Source organism: Diuraphis noxia, unplaced genomic scaffold (genome assembly GCF_037042655.1).
Source record: "Diuraphis noxia isolate RWA-SAM2 unplaced genomic scaffold, SU_Dnox_SAM2 contig0004, whole genome shotgun sequence".
Classification (NCBI taxonomy): domain Eukaryota; kingdom Metazoa; phylum Arthropoda; class Insecta; order Hemiptera; family Aphididae; genus Diuraphis; species Diuraphis noxia.
Genome location: NW_028301714.1, coordinates 71,101,871 through 71,119,349, shown reverse-complemented (window position 1 = coordinate 71,119,349; position 17,479 = coordinate 71,101,871). Strand labels below are relative to the sequence as shown.

Here is a 17,479-nt window from a genome sequence, read left to right as displayed (position 1 = left end):
ATGTGTATCGTGTACGTTTAACTGCGACGCAAACACAAAGTTGACCGTTATGTTGTATGTACTAGTATATATATATATATATATATATATATATATATATAGTGCTATAATTTATATGTGTGTGTGAACCGTCGAAATGTTTGCGGTGGAAACCGATGGGTTTTTGGCTGCGGAACGCCGTACATTTGCCAACGTTCAAATTACATATTTGAACGGATACTGCACCAGTCACCTAAAATAATAATAATAATAATAATAACAGCAGTATAGTTATATTATAAGTGAAATGGTATTATTATACGCCCCGTTAATGACTCCGAACGCGTTAACATACTTATATAAAGTTTACTTAGGGGAAACCGAAAGATTATAATAATATTTTACGGCTATTGTGTATTATTAAACGGCGTTCCTTCGTCCATGGCTCGTACATGTAGGTTATACGAGCGGAAAATTGTATAGGTACCCGACTTTCTTAAATAATTTAGGGTTTCAAAAGTATGGTGTGAATTACTGACGCGCGCGGGACACCTATAATAATGCTATCATAATATTATGATGTCGTAAATAAATGATAAATACGCTAGATGTTAGAAGACTTCGTGAAAATTTTGAAATTCGTAGTAAGAGCCACAGAATAAACGCCCATAATAAACATAAGAAAACTAAACAAAAAAAAAGTCAAATACTACCATTAGCTATGTTTGTATTAGCAACAAACGTGTTTTTCGTAATTATTTATAAAAAAAATATATATATTTGCATAACATAATGAAAAAACCATTTCCTATGTTTTCCACTTTTCCGAAATCGTAACGTAAAAATGTATTATAACCTAACCATTTCTATCACATAATAAAATTACAAAAACATTATGTACAATTTTTTTTTATTATTTAAGCAATCTAGTAAGACAATTCTTTTGTACAATTCATAATTTAATTTTCATAATAAAATTGTTGGAGTTATTATTTTTTTAATTAATGAACAATATGAAAGAATCCGTATTGGAAATTAAAGGTGTACCTAATACAAAACCAATTCCCAAACCATTTTTTTTTTTTCATTTTTTGGAGGCGGATATGTAAATTAGCAAAGTTTAACCCTTTTAACGTCAGTATTCAACGCCCCCTGACAACGTGCAACCTTTTTTTTTGTAATTTTTAAATAACAATAATTAATAATTATGATACCCATATACCAGTGCTGCTGAGAGTGTGCGCAATTTTTTCGCTAAGATTACTTAGGGTTGAAAATTATAATTTTTCACGGTTGTTTTTTATATTAATAATATATATTTCTCATATACATCAAGATAAATATTCATTAATTCAGTAACACACAATTCAAACGAATAATCGTTTTTGAACATATAACATTGTAACTCGCCTTAATGTTATTATAATCTAACTTAATCGTTGGTATTATACGCTAAACACACTAAAACTGGTTATATTTATGTTCTAAAAAACATTGAACAATATATTTATAAAAAATAAATAAAAATATTTATACAATACAATATAATATATGTATATATTACTAATAAATAAAATTAGTTAACAATGATACAACGTTTATTATTATATTTGCAAAAAAAATATAATATGTGTATGGCAATATAATATGACTTAGTCATGTAATTGAACAAGAATCTATTCGAATATGACATTGAAATTAATAATATTAATAATCTCCAAAGCTCATAAAAATGTAAATAATACTTTATAAATTTAAAGCATATTTCCAAAACATAAAATAATGTTGTGAAAATACACCACGTATTGCAAATGTAAACTGTGTTGGAAAAAATATAAAAGGATAGTATTACATTGTCAGTATAAAACTTTCGATGTCATTGTTTTTCTAGGTTTCTTTCATATAGTTATATTAAAGACATTTAACACATAGACCAAATACATGTTACAAGTTTGGATTTCTTTTTGTTTCCATTTTGTATCCAGAGTTAAATACATAGACACACATATACATATGTATATTATATAAAGTTTACGGATACGCATAAAATCCAAACGGGTACGTTTTTTTTTTTTTTTTTTTTGATAGTTCGGAACATGAATTCACTTTTCAATGACTTGCATATCGATTGTTTTGGTTGATACACGAAGTTTCCAAACATTATATAAAATGGTTTCTAAAATTGCACGCGACAAGTCGTAACGATCCTGTTAAACATTTATGATCTAGTTGATATAAACATTTCCATGATGTTTTCATACGTCTCAGTAAGGCACCTTTGATTAACATATGGTGAAGATAAACCATATGCCTTTATTAAATAGATCAAATAAGAAAATTTTAATAAAAGAAATTTTTTTCAAGTATTTAAAAATATATTCTACAGCGATAATAATTGATTATTTTATCCACGCTGATTTGAAAGACATTCTTCATTGTTTTTCGCAATAACGTCATTAAATTCATAATATACAGTATGTTATGTATTGTGTACATAGTAAATATATACAGAGTAGTTTTAAACACGCTATAATTTCCATTTTTTCGTTTAATTATACATTTATTCAAATTCTAGTTTCTAAAATTTTAAAGTATTCCTAAAGACCATATTTTATAAATCCAGATATTTTTTCTACCAATCAGGAGTATCCTGTGATGATACAAACGTATTATATGTGGTAATCATTATAGTTATTAGATTATTAATTAAAAAAATTATTTATATTAATGCATCAAATAATAGTTACTAACAAATTATATAAGCCCCAATATCTACCTTACCATAAAAGAATTGTCATTATCACCCAGTATTAAACTGCTCAAGAATTACTCGTTTGAATTTTGATCTCGATACATCAAATTCTCAACAATAAATATCTGCTGTTAGTTAAAAGTGAAACAGGGGGGAGTGGTTTCTAATAGAAAAAACAGAAGTTTGTATTGTCATCGGATCGTCATCCTTAAATGGTATGAAGATCTCAAGTATTCAGATATATGGTCTTCAAGTGTACTTGAAAATTCCAAAAATCAGAATTTGAATGTATGCGTAATTTAAGCATAACAATAAGGCGATCGTGTTTAAGAAAACACCTTGTATATAAAACCATATGTATAGGTATATATGTACGTAATATATTACGGAATTTAATGCACTCACGAATCCAAACAAACAAAATGTCTACTTAAAATATGAACTAATACATTTAACTCTTAATTAACACAAACCTTTCACCCGGTACATACAATTAAATGAACATGAACTAATATTACTCATCTATATAATCAGAAGTTTGCGTTAAGTTTAAGTCAACAAAATTGTATCTTTAACTTAATACTTGTATGAAATGCGCAATTAAAACGATTTATCGTCAACGCCCTTGCACCAATGACGTACTATATATTCATTTAAAAAATAATAAGTAACATGAACATAATAAATTTAGGTACACCTATACTCATGAGTAAGGTACGAACCAGTGTAACAGATTGTTTCCTCTAAACTTAATTGGCTGCATTGTCGCTATCTAGATTTTAACTCATGTATTATCTAGTATTGGCGTAGTACATAGTGAAATATACTATTTTCTAATTTTCTAAAAACTAAAAATCATTTCTGCAGGAGATTCATTGATTCCTTGGCTTTATTTTCTTATACGACGAAATCTAAAGAAATAATATTTGTACAATCCTAGCTCGCACTCACGAAATATTATATCCGATATTTATTATGTTTGAATGTACAGTGCACATAGCTGAAAATATTTATTAAGTAATTCAATTCGAAAATACCATTTTAGATGCTGGATATTAATTATTACTTTAACTGTGAGCTTAATAGAAATTTGTAGTATTTTGTTGTAAAAATGTTTTTCTTCCAACTAAAAAAAAAACCATTTAGTCTATGCACATTAAGTATATTATGGTTTCACATAAAATATGTTCAGTTGATATTGTATTTTTATAGCTTTACAGTGGTTATACCTTTATCTTAAAATAAAAGTTATTTAAACGATACTTAAAGGTTACTGCGCTTTTAACATGGTTGAAAAGTAATTTTCCCTTTTAACACTTTTCTTTATTAGGTATTTAAAAAAAATATTCAGGGCAAAACTTACACCGTGCTCGTATAATTGAACCCAGTGTAAAATAGGAGAGAGGTTCAACAGTAGATAGTTTATAAAAAAAAAATTATTTTTTTTAGTAAAGTGAGCACATTTTTTAAAGTTTACTGGTAAAGCATTCACCAACGTTACATACTATAAGTTATATATATAACAACCTATTTTTGATCAACCTAAGCTTCTGAAAAACTTCAATCCTTAAAGATAAAGAATTTTAGCATCGGTTCTTTTTGTATATGTATATTAATGTAGATGACGTCCATTAAAATGCAAGAAATGGTGCCAATGCTACAATTACAGGAGTTATTAAAATTGAATTTGCATAACGTGATTTCTTGACTAATAACGTGTGATGTATTATAATTTATTGTCCAAACGAAAACCTAAAAATAATAAGATGATATTATGAGATGTTTACCTACAGACACATTTTTATAATTATTACTACTTAATTAAAAGCGCAAACTGTTCAAATATTAACTATTATCATACTAATCTAGTGATAATGACGATAAATTAGCTACCATGTAATGCACGCATAAATGTGTAAATGCAAAAGTGTCAAGTGCGCTCAGTTTTCAACCTGCCGATAGGTATTCGGTGATTATATTATATTTTATATCATAATATTATGAAACACACTTCAGTTTCTCGTTCATAACGTTATTAACTATCATAAATGCTTGAGTCATCTTGAAATTTCACTGTAATGTCTTAACATATTATCCCACCCACCCCCTTACCCAGGTCGAATGTTGGGTTAGCGCACAATACCGCCGTAGGTAGTAAGTACAAGTTGCCTGTGAGCCAATAACCGTATACTACAAAGACCAGTATAACGTCCTAACATTCAGAGCTTACGGACTTTATTTTTATCCTCTTTCGACGTCTGACCAAAGTTAGGCCAACCATTTGTTATACGATGGGGCTAGTTTGAAAATCCTGCACCCCGTCGTGTCTACAGACTGACCCGTCGTTTATGCATGCGCATTAGTTTTCTCTCCACCTCACGCCATTCGATCACTGCAGTCGTAGCTAACTCACCAAGCACCTAAAACTTTTGACACGTTTTCTTTCTACGTAACGACCGCCATAAATCTATCCACAACGTTTCGCTCGTATTGTTTTCCATGAACATATTCCACGGAGTTGAATATATTAATAAGCATTTAACGAGTTTTTTTTTTAATGTTTGTTTCAGATAAACGTCAGAGAGTGTGATGTACAATAAGTTTTCGAATAACGTCGATTGAGGTAAGCTAGTTTCGTCACGTAAATAAACCTCATCTATAAATATATTATAACATTATTTGTACAATTTATAATATTATACCACAATAAATGTATAAATATGTGACGTCTCGCACGTGTCAGAAGATTTTACGTACAACGAAGCTCGCTAAACTATAACTGGAGCTCTATTCGGCCACACTTGTTTCTTTAATTTTTTTTTGTATTGTGTAGTATAATATTCTATTTGATCAATACCTACTATTAAAGGTAAATAAATAAGACAAGTAATAGAATATCAAATAGTTTTAGGTCAGGTGAATAAATAAGAAGTAAAAGCATGTGAATATGTGATTGATATGAGAATTAACATAAATAATATTTTTAATATATGTTTTATCATTAAAATTCATGATAAAAAATAAAAACATCAATAAAAAGAAATGTGTAGAAAACATTTTAAAAAAAAGAAAAATAAACAGAACATGTAGTCGCAAAATAAATAATCACATAAATATCATGTGATCTTATCATGTATAATTAGTTTGGTAATACTTAAGAGAATCCACGTGGGCATTGGATGATTTAGATATACTATACTCATGTAGTAAAGATAACACAAAGAATATTGAGAAATATTATTATGTACGTATAGCTATGTTAATGTATATATTATATTTGCAACTTGTGTAAGTGATCGTGAGATTTGCTTCTGATTAAACCAGTGTTGTCAGTTGACACTGGTAGTTATGAATTAATGAAAGATTGAAATAAAACATTTTACATAAAATGAAATAAAAACATCAATTCACTTGCAGAAATTAAATTGGTTAGGTTCATCGTGGAAAAAAGTTAATTAACTTTCAATATGAATAAAATAATAAATACCGGTAAAGATGACATCAGTAATCAAATGAAAAATTAAGTACAGGTATAACTTTATTTATTGCTCACTGGCGGGATGTATGGCACGAAAACGACGACGAGTAAGAGTAAAAAATTAGTATCTTAATAACAACAACAAGATAATTTCCCTTGCAGATTGCACGCGTCGTTATCTATCTGCAGCACATTGTCGTCGGAGTTGATAACAGCATTTTATAATTTAAAACCACCTACATCCGATCAGTCTATGCGATTTTTGTGACTACAATAGTCACTATAAACGACGCACGGGCATCACAATATACATATATCGCTTATTTTTAAAAATGATTGTCGGCCAAACCGAGCCAACGCCGTATTGTTATAAATTTCAGAGAACCGTGTGACTTATATAAATATGAGTTTTGCGGTATGCTTGCGTGCGTGCGTGTGTGCGCGCGCTAGTAATGACCCATGTGAGGGAGGCGGGGGTATTACGGCAATACAATCTCAAATTTATGTCTAACGTGAAGTTCCGCTGCGTTGTTATCACTTTCGAATTGGAAGCGGCAGCGACGAAGACGACGACAACGACCGATATCCAGCTTCCGGTCCAATGTCGGCCACGGTGCAAAATGAAACGGAAAACGTCGGCCAGCATCCAGCGTGGTGTAGTGGAAGTAGGGCTGTAGAAGTTTGGCGTGGCGGTTGTGTGTTTGGTGTGAGGGGTGACGCGTTATTTATTGGACGTATAAATTATACTCGCGGCCTCGGGTCAGGCGCGTAGGTCGGGCGTGCACTACATCACGCGTTGAACGGGTGCAGTGTGATATGGCTGCGGCATGGACGACGCGGGTCCAAAAACCGTAAAATAATAATAATAATAATAATAATAATAATAATAATAATATTAATATCGTGTTATTGTATTACGTGGCCGGCGGCTGTGACGTAACTCCGTATAAGCGCCACTGCCGCCACCGGTCTATTATTATTATCTGCGATGTTTTTTCTGCTGTATTGTTACATTTTTTTAGAATTTTTAAATCTTTATAAGTATCTTTTTTTTTCTATATGTATCGTTGCGGTTTCAATACGAAAAGTAGTTACGTTTTTGAGTTTGACTTATTATCTTAGAATATGATATTATATTTGGAATCCCGCGAGAAGATCTTTCGTTCCATTCACCTTGCACCACTATAACTACTTCCCACGGTTATCCTTATTTGAAAATAATAATTTTATAAGTATAATTTCTTCAAAAAAGAAAATAACACTCTCCCAGTACGTTACATATATGCACGTGTACGCATACACACCCACAAACGCAGAACAAATGTTGAGTAGAGCTTGTTAAAAAATTTACTTTACTTTACTTTACTTTTACCACCCCAAACTGTAAATCGTAAAATAATGTCTACTTCTTTTGATATATTATTTACATTATAATTATTATTATTATTATTATTACTATTTTTTTTTTTTTTAATCAACATTTTATTGCTTGGTTTATATTTAGATTTACGTTTTTGGCGAGATGGTGTGGGAAACTTACTTTTTGGTTACGCTCGTTATTATTAAAATTAAAAACCTATAGCTTAAACTTGCTCGTTTCATCAAGTTTAATATACACTATACTTTTCAAACCTTAATTTAATAATAACAGTACAACTTATAATGGATACTTTTCTTTAAACTATTTATATAACCCCAAATGTACGAATAAAATATATGAATAATATAATACATTTATGTAACAGTTATATAATTATATGGTTGTATCATTAATGCTGTAGATATACAAAAGTTTATGAAAAAAATACGTTGTGTGTAACTATATTTTAACAGATTATGGATGAAAAATATACCCGATACCTTTTGGAAAATTTTTAAAAACTGATGTCTTCGTCCATAAAAAAAATGAATTGTATTTTCTTAAATACAAGTATCTTGGAGTGCTAACGAATTATCTGGTTGTTATAGACGTGGTTACGGGATAACGAAGGATAGTAATTGGTTTCCCATCAATTGTATTATTTTATCCACCGACTGTCCCCAGACATCATTCTCATGTAATTGAATACAATATATCATTCAGAACGCTTCCTCGTGATTTTACTCTAAATGACACCCCTGCTGGTTGTTTTGAAATAAACATTTAACATATATTATTATTTGATGATGAAATTGAATTTTTTTGATTTATACACATTATATGACTCTGCATACATTTACCAAGAATTATTTTTCCCTTTAATATAAGTGTTTGGTTTGGTATTTTAGAGTAGGTTTACTTAAAGACCATATTTTAAAACACCCTTCGATTTCCTTTCATGAAGTTTCCCATACCAACTTCGTTTTGAAAAAAGAATCACTTTTTTTTCTGTAAATAAAATATAATAAAATAGATAACTTCTACAAACATTTTTAAGTACATCAATAGAATTTCAAACGAGCAGTTCTTTAATCACTTAACTTTGTGTATAATTTATAATAAACCCATATTAATGTTAATGGAAAGTTGGGGCTATGATAATTTGAAGACTTAAGTTTGTTTTTTTTATTAGCTTTATATATATATTGATAAACGGCGACTATGACTGCTCTACAAGTATACAAAAACAACTTTAGTTATCAATCAACATTTTATACATGGTAATATTGTCTGAGTATAGGAAATACTAGATCTAGTATTACATAATATATTTTTTTATATTTTTTATAAAATAAATCGTAAAGACACATTTGAATAACTCAAAAACTACTCGTTTGAGTTTAATTTAGAGAAGTACATCAGTCATCAATATTAAAAAAAAAAACATTTACTTAGCAATTTAAGTAAAAAATGTAATAGGTACTCCATAAATTTTATTAAAAGGTAATAGTTGAAAATAATTTAACGGTTCTTAATAAATAGAGAACTGACTCTAAAAATTCAAAATTTGATACATTAAATTAAAGTGAGTATGGTTGGTGAATCACTCTGTATGTCATATTAAATATACTGAACATAAATAATCATCAAATCCGTTCATGTTTTAATAAGTCTATGATTTATATATAACAATAATAATAATGTAAGATATCTTTTTTTTTATAAAATTCGATAGTGGAAAGAAATAATAATATAATAAAAATATTTTATAGAATGTTCGTACATTATTTCTACGTAAAATCATAACGTTTGAGGGAAAACCCATTTGTGTCATAAATATCTTAAAGAGTAATGAACATAAGGATAATGCATCAGGAGAGAAAATTGTTTTCGTTTCCCTTAAGGAAATGAAATGAAATAAATTATGGTAGAATTTTACGAGCAATTCGTGTATATTACATTTTGGGTGCGAAATACTTTTATGTGCCGAGTTATATAATAACCGTCCCAATTGAAACTGGTATTACAACCAGAAGGTGGGTAGGTGGGACGACAATAGTGTGATAAAATCCTCGTTTTAATTTCGAAGAATATTTGCGTAAACTCGGTCGTTATATTTATAATAATATATATATGTATATACACATTGAATTGTAAATTTCAGTAATATCATTAAGTTTTGCGAGAACGCTTTAAAAGCGTTTGTTAAACAAGAGCGACTTGACTGTACGCTATATCGTAAAAGAATATCACATATTATTGTTGTGATGATCAGATTCACCGAAAATGTTTTTTTTTTTTTTGTAATGGTATTAAATAAATCGATAAACATAGTGAAGAAAACATTTATATTACCTATATATTTTAAATAATACGTAGGTATACTTTGACACACATAATAATATAATATGACATACGTGCATTGAAAAAACATCATACGCTGCTCGATATTTTTTCTCTGCAATAAAAATCTATGAATCATAAAATATATTATGTTTTGTTAATAAGTAATCTCGACAGTAAAAACTTCTCGAAAATCAGTCAGAGATATTATATTTATTGTGTATCCAGCCCAAAAAACCTTTTTATGTTTAAAAATATAACAAACCGTTTAAAATTCAACAAAATTTGATAATAATTTACAAATTGTGGATTTTAATGCAATAGAAAAGTTAATAGGTATATGTATTTGAATTGTTATTTTGCCAAAATATTTGATAAGTTAATTATTATTTAACATTAATTTCCATAGTATAAAATTAGGAAAAATTTGCTAATGAGTAGTAAACTCTAAATAAATAATTACACAACTAGTTTACACATCTATTAAGTAATTTATAACCGATATCATAAGCAATTATCTATTTATCTATATTTTCTTATTAGTAACACGTTCGATATTAAGTTTTACAAAATATTGAAAATAATTACGACGAAATAACGCTTATAATGTAATTATATGTGTCTGTAAATCGCCGATATATAACAATAGAAAAATACCTAATAGATACTTGTTGCAAAAATATACAAAATTAATGTGTTTACTCTAAAATCCCTATTCGAAAGTATGTAAAAAATTATACGTCTAGTTAGTTGTATTTTTTAATCAGAATTTTAACGGAGCTGGTGTGGGCGAATATCTGTGACTTTAAAGAGAGTGTAACACTCCGGTGATTTCGGGTAATCAACGTGTTTTTTTATTTCTATGTAATGTTAATATACAAGGTATGAAGATGATGGTTCACGTCCTCGAGGCCGTATGGTATGGTTCAAGGGGTCGAGACCATCTTGACAAAATGGAGAATGAGTTGGTTTATTCACAGTTCGGGAAGTTATGGGTGGATACGTCCGGCCCACTCAAATAAGTGGCGTTGGTGCGTATTCCCGTACGGGAAGCGTGGCCTATGCAGGCGCGCTTGGGGGACTTGTTTGTTTTATGTGCTCCCCGAAAACGTGTTTGGTGGTATTCCGAACGGGCGGCGGTCTTCGGAGTCTCGTGGAGCTGAATTGCTCGGCGTGGCTGGCTCGTCCGAGAGATCGGCGACTCTTCCGCGTCGTCTTAGGACACCGGATTTGATCCGATGGCTTGGCCGCTCGTCCCTGGTCGAGAGCTCATTTGGTGGGATGGATACCACTGCTGACGGCCGGTGGCGTGACGATGGTATCCACAATGTAATTTCCACTCGAAAATATCGCGTAAAAATACACGTGCACAATATGATTGTTTGTATAAGTTGTGTGCAAGCCATTGAGTGATCTTTGCTTGCCAAACAAGTATATTTTTTGGCCGTGAGAACGGCCTTTTAAGTGTTGTTTATTTTGTACCGTATCAGAATATTAAGAAATCCGCATTAAACAAAATTATGTACAGACGTAAAAAAATCTTGTATTTACAAATTCATTCACAATTTTTATAGTTGAATATGGCTTGTTGGAAATATTTTTATTTCTAATGTCTTATAAATGGAAAAAAATACAATTAAAACTGAAATGAAGCACCCTTATATAAGATGCAGAGATTATTTTTATAATGAAGTCATTGAAACGGTATACTTAAAAATCATTGTGACAGCGTTAGGTTCAATGTTCTATACTGGTTTGAAACCGTTTTACTTTTTAACTGATCTAATTTTGAAGGTTCATTTTTTTTTTAATAGTTCAGGTCTTATTCCTCCCCACATGCGTTATTTCATTTTTTTCCTCTGTCCGTAGAGGTACTTTCAATAATTTATTTTTATGGAACACTACAACAATAGTTTTATACTTTAGTATATCAAATTATATTATATTACTAGATTTATTACGCTTTATTTACAGTGTGTTACACTGTATTATGCACTTAAAAATCAAAATACATTTTTATCAAAATTTTGTTTAAAATATTTGTTATTAAAAATGTATAAGAATATAATAAATTTAAAACCTAAGCACAATTCTTTTTTTTTTTAAAGAAACATTATATTGTTGTTTCTTTAGTCATAAACTATAACCAAATAGCCTCTTGAACAATAACTTCTTCGCAGCTGACATTCTTATTTCAATACTATACCATTAGTTCTTGTGTAGTTATTTATTTGTGCGATTATTTTTCTTTTAATTTAATATTTTCCTTATAACCATGACGCTATAATATTTTAATTAGTAAAATCATTTTAAAATAAAAAGAAAATAATGATCATATTTTGATTAATTGACTAAATGTAATTTTATTTTATTATTTTGTTTGATAAGCAATTAATATTTTTTTTTTTTACAGACATTTTATTAAAACCCTTAGTCTCTAAACCATTTTTAATCTATATCTAAAGCTGTATTCGGAATAATAAAAAAGCGGGTAAGTGGATGTCACTCTGCTGTACATTAGGGGGTGGGATGGACCTCTGAATAGGGTAGGCTAGATTTGAATGCAATGATAGGTATCATTGTATACAAAAACGATCCTGAACGGAGATGATTTGTCAGTCTAGGATATATTATATTTAAATATTGTCATATATTCTATTTGAAACAAATATTTTATTTCTTAATTTAGACGCATTTTGCATAAGGCATCGTTAATCAATTTTTCCAAAACATTGCATGTAGTTATCATAATTTATAATACTTTATATTATCATTATCATAGATATTATATATAAACCTGGTTTGAGGATAAATCGTTATCATTACGCGATTTCAAAAAAATTTAAAACTCAAACGCTCAAAAAAATTTTCCATATAATGACTCTTCAAATCTTATGAAAAACTTAGTGTTGAATTTTATAATCTTAGATATAAATACAAACAACATAATTAATTTTTGTCAATATTTGAAATTCAAATGCTAATAAAAATTTAATTTGAATTTCCGGTAGACATTTTTTTTGTGATAAAGATTGAAAAATTTGTAAGGAATCTTGTATTAAATTATCAAATCTTAGATTAAAAAAGGAAATTATTTATGAATTTCTAGCTTAAAACAATTTGCGAATTTTTGTGATTTTGACGTATTTTGTCAAAATTTAAAATTTTAATGCTTATATTTAAAAAAAAAAAATTGTGACTATGAATTTCTTTTATTTTTCAACTGCTATTGTAACAATAATATGTTAAGAGCCTTGTATCAAATTTTAAAGATTTTCTACCCAAAAAATAAATTTGTATCGATATTAATTTAAAAAAAACTAATAATTATCGAAAATTGCATATACCTATGAATAGTTTAACTTAAGTCAACAATTTTTGAAAATTTCATGGTGGATAGAATATACTTATATAAACATTCGGTGAAAATTGCATGTATCAATGGTCATTTTTTTTAAAGTTACATCAAAAATAAAAATCGATTTTGTCGAAAACTGATTGTACGTATAATTTCCTATTTTTCCATTAATTTTTAGTTTGTTTATCCCGATTATTTATAAAAATATTAAGAATTTTTTACTTTTGTCCCCCAAAGTACCAACAAGATTCACTTTCTGATCGAATACGGTACTGAAGTCAAAAATCGAAGCACTTTTACTGCCCCAAAACGTGATGACAAACACAAAAAAAAATATTCATGATTTTGACGATTTTTTGTAAATATTTGAACTTCAAATGCTAATAAAATAAATTGTGCCCATGTATTCTTATAATTTTTTAATCACTATAATAATAACTTATGAGGAACTTTGTATTAAATTTTTAAGTATTTTGATTGGGCCAAAAAAAAATTTATCGACACTTCAAGAAAAATGTTTCAGAAAAATTGAAACTTTCTGTTGTTTATAAATATCTCAAAAAAAAGTCAAAATATTTTGAAAATTATATCATGTAAAGAAAATGCCATTTTAAATAACTGGTAAAATTTTCATGTGTCAACGACTTGTATGTAGGTAGTCAAAGGGTGTATTATTAAGCAAATTATTATGCATACGTAGCTGGTCGCTATGGTTAATGGTAAATATAATTATTACGTATAAGTACACCGTACGTTCGGTTCTTCACAAAACCAATGACCAATTTTAAGTTTAAAAAAACTCGAGAATAATGCCCGCTTTTAGAACTGGACGTAGTCATATAATTGATTGTATTATTTTTAATTTTAAACTAGTACTGATGCAGTATTTTAATTTTAAATTTCTTCAATGGCAATTATATTTGGTATAATTTTAGAGTTTTTTAATTATAATTAAATGACAATATTGAGGCATTTCAAAGAAGATATTTAGGAAAGCAAATTTTTTGATGAAGAGACATGTATTATATGTGTTAGATAATAAGATGAATCAAGTACAATATATTGTATAATGCAAATAAATACCTCAAAGTAAATCAAGAAAAAGTTATAATCGATCATTTTAAAACCTATCAATATTTAATTCCTCTAAATTGCTCACAATATGTTAAAACAATACACTTACTTATATAGGTAGGTAATAGGTACATATACCCCTCTTATCAATTACTTTTGCCACATTAAAAAAAAATATATTTAAAAGCCAATGTGTCAATGTCATACGCTTGTAAACTTTTCCACAAAAACTAAAAAATAGTTACACTATTGGAAACTAAATCATAATAATAATTATTACGACAAACCAAAGCCTAATGTTATCAATATAACCAAATATGGCTATTGTATTTTTGAACTATTAAATTAGGTAGGTACTAGATTTGGCTGCTACGATATTCTGAATATTTCCATCCCTTATGATCCCACAAATAAACTTTACAACGACTGACATTGGAATACAACACGCCAATAAAGTGTATTGTTTCCTTTGAAATGGACATAGGTTTAGTCTACAATCTAATATAAAACCCATAAAAATATAAAACTGTTGTTTCGATAATCTCTGGTTGAGTATGATGCCAGGAAATGTTTCTCATGTTTCCGACGTCTAAAAACCGGAATGAATTGTTTTTTACTACCAATATATTTTTTACATCGTGAATACCATTCACGCGTTACCCTCGGGTGGCTTTTGTGTAACTCAATACTATTTTCATAACGCCTGGAAAATATTTTATATAGGTATATGTATAAATATATTGCAAAAATATTGTTCAGTTATTGCTAACTGAATTACGCGTTAAATTAAGGCACATCAACAATTGCCCAAGAGGAGTTTTCTGCTTTGGGTTTTGGGGGAAAAAAAATTAATCATCATTTATCACTATTGCTTCTGATTTTGGGATAACTCGATTACATAATATCGATATATATTGTATATATATCGATAAATATAGGAAATAAAGAGAATGAGAGAGGGTTTTCGGTCCTCTGGTACTGTGTTTTTTTTTATAATATATAATAATAGTCTTCCATAGCCGTCACTCGTGAACATTGCATTCCATCCGTATGGTAGGTATTGTGTTCTCGTATGAAAAGGGTTGTGATCGAGTAAAATTCCTAGAACACGATGTTACCTTCCCTATAGCTATATGCTCCACACCGTTTCTCGGAATGAAAAAATAAAATAAAACGGTTTGGCGCGTCATTCTGGTGGTGTAAAAGTATATAAAAATAAATACGCCTGAATTGTGCTGGTTACATGCCTTCAGTTCTCGCTCTTGTTGATACCCACGATACAAGTTATCGATTTTTAAACGTTTGACGAATGCACGCACTGACAATGGCCTCCAATCTTTTGTCGTCTGGTTCCATGGTCTAAGACATTAAAGGTTAGGTTAGGTTACATTTTTAAAAATTGGTAGAGTAACAAATTTAAATTGATGATGAAATGCTGTTTAAATGTGTCTCCCTCTATATTTAAGATGTACATGTATTATTTTTACTTTTTTGTTATTAAAACAATTTAGTAATAAAACATATTGTAAATGTGCTACATCTATATTTCAAATATATAACGTTAAATCAATTGTTTTATTGATTTTGATTAAAATATCTTAAAATATATTTTTTAATAATATAACAAATGAGATTTAACTCAACAATTTTTTTATAAGCTATCGTAAAATATATTAAATCTTAAATAAAATCTGTTTGAACTATAAGCATTTTGTTCCGTTAAATCTCAATGTTCTCAAATTTTTGTTTATAATTTATTTACCTACCTGTTTTATATTTCTTACAAATATTAAACATTATACAGAACTAACGAAATCATCATCTATAACTAAATGTTAATTAATTATAACTTATAAGTGTTTTAAGTTTATGTTAGCGGAGTAGCTGACCAACATTTATAACTTACTTCATTGTTACTTATTCCTGCACATCAAAATTTTATAAACTTATACATTTTTACAGAATAATATTTTAATACCTAATATTAAGGAAATTAAAATTACATGATTTTGTTCAAAAGAGTAAAACATTCACTAATCATAACGATTAAAAGCAGTAATATTACTTCAAAAATATTCATAATATTAGATATGATGAATGTTTATACTATAAAAAAATAATTTAGTATAGTGTGTCCTATATTTTATTCGACGACACAATAAATAGGCACACAGCCAAATAAATGGAATAAGATTACAATGAAACAAAAATGGATCAATATTAAAGTAAATATTCAAGGATCTCAAAGTACTTATATAGAGTAAGTACAGAATAAGTAACCATAGACGTACAGTTGTTGATAATGTTTGCTAAATATATGTATTGATATAATGTTTTATCACACAATGATTATGGCCAAAATTAATTTAATTAAGCAACTAAAATAGAGCAATAAAAAAAAAGTGGGAAAGTGAATTCCGCTCTGCTGTACAGAAGGTTACAAAGTGGGTTACTGTGATGGATGGAATTAAATTTGAATCCAATGATATTATAATTATCATTGTATACGAAAAACGATTCTGAGCGGAGACGGTTTATCTGTCTAGGATATATTATAGATTATTATTACTTATTATTAATATTTATTAAAATATTTGAATTTCCGGTGGACATTTTTTTTTTTTTTTTTTTTTTTTTTTGATAAAGATAGATAAACATCCAGTGAAAAATTCTAGTACCTGTGGTCATTTGTTTTAGAGTTACGCCAAAATAAAAAAAAATTGCTAAATGAGAAATCTAGTGAAAATCCAATGTTGTAAAAAAACACTTATAAAAATTTAATTTTAATTTCTGGCGGACATTTTTTTTGTGATAAAAATTGACAAATTTGTAAGGATAGGTTTCAATTTTCAAATCATAGATAAAAAAAAAATATATATGTTTATGAATTTCTAGCTTAAAATAATTTGCAAATTTTTTACGTATTTTGTCGAAATTCAAACTTTGAATGCTTATAAAAAAAAAATTGTGACTATGAATTTATTTAATTTTTCAACTTCTATTGTAAAAAAATGTTAGGAGCCTTGTATTAAATTTTCAAGTTTTTCTACACAACAAATAAATTTTTATCGACATTAATTTTAAAAAAAAAACTAATAATGATCGAAAATTTCATATTCCTATGAATATTTCAAC

General features: G+C 28.4%; 1 protein-coding gene across 12 annotated transcripts in view; it reads left to right on the top strand.

The window, feature by feature from the left end:
• kek2 (leucine-rich repeat, immunoglobulin-like domain-containing kekkon 2 protein) overlaps positions 1 to 17,479 on the top strand; it is a 325,751-nt gene that overhangs the window by 252,593 nt on the left and 55,679 nt on the right. For all 12 annotated transcript variants that reach the window (XM_015517998.2, XM_089225645.1, XM_089225635.1 and 9 more), the window contains one exon: positions 5,302 to 5,354. The gene's annotated coding sequence lies outside the window, so the exon portion shown is untranslated. The remainder of the gene's footprint in view (positions 1 to 5,301; positions 5,355 to 17,479) is intronic.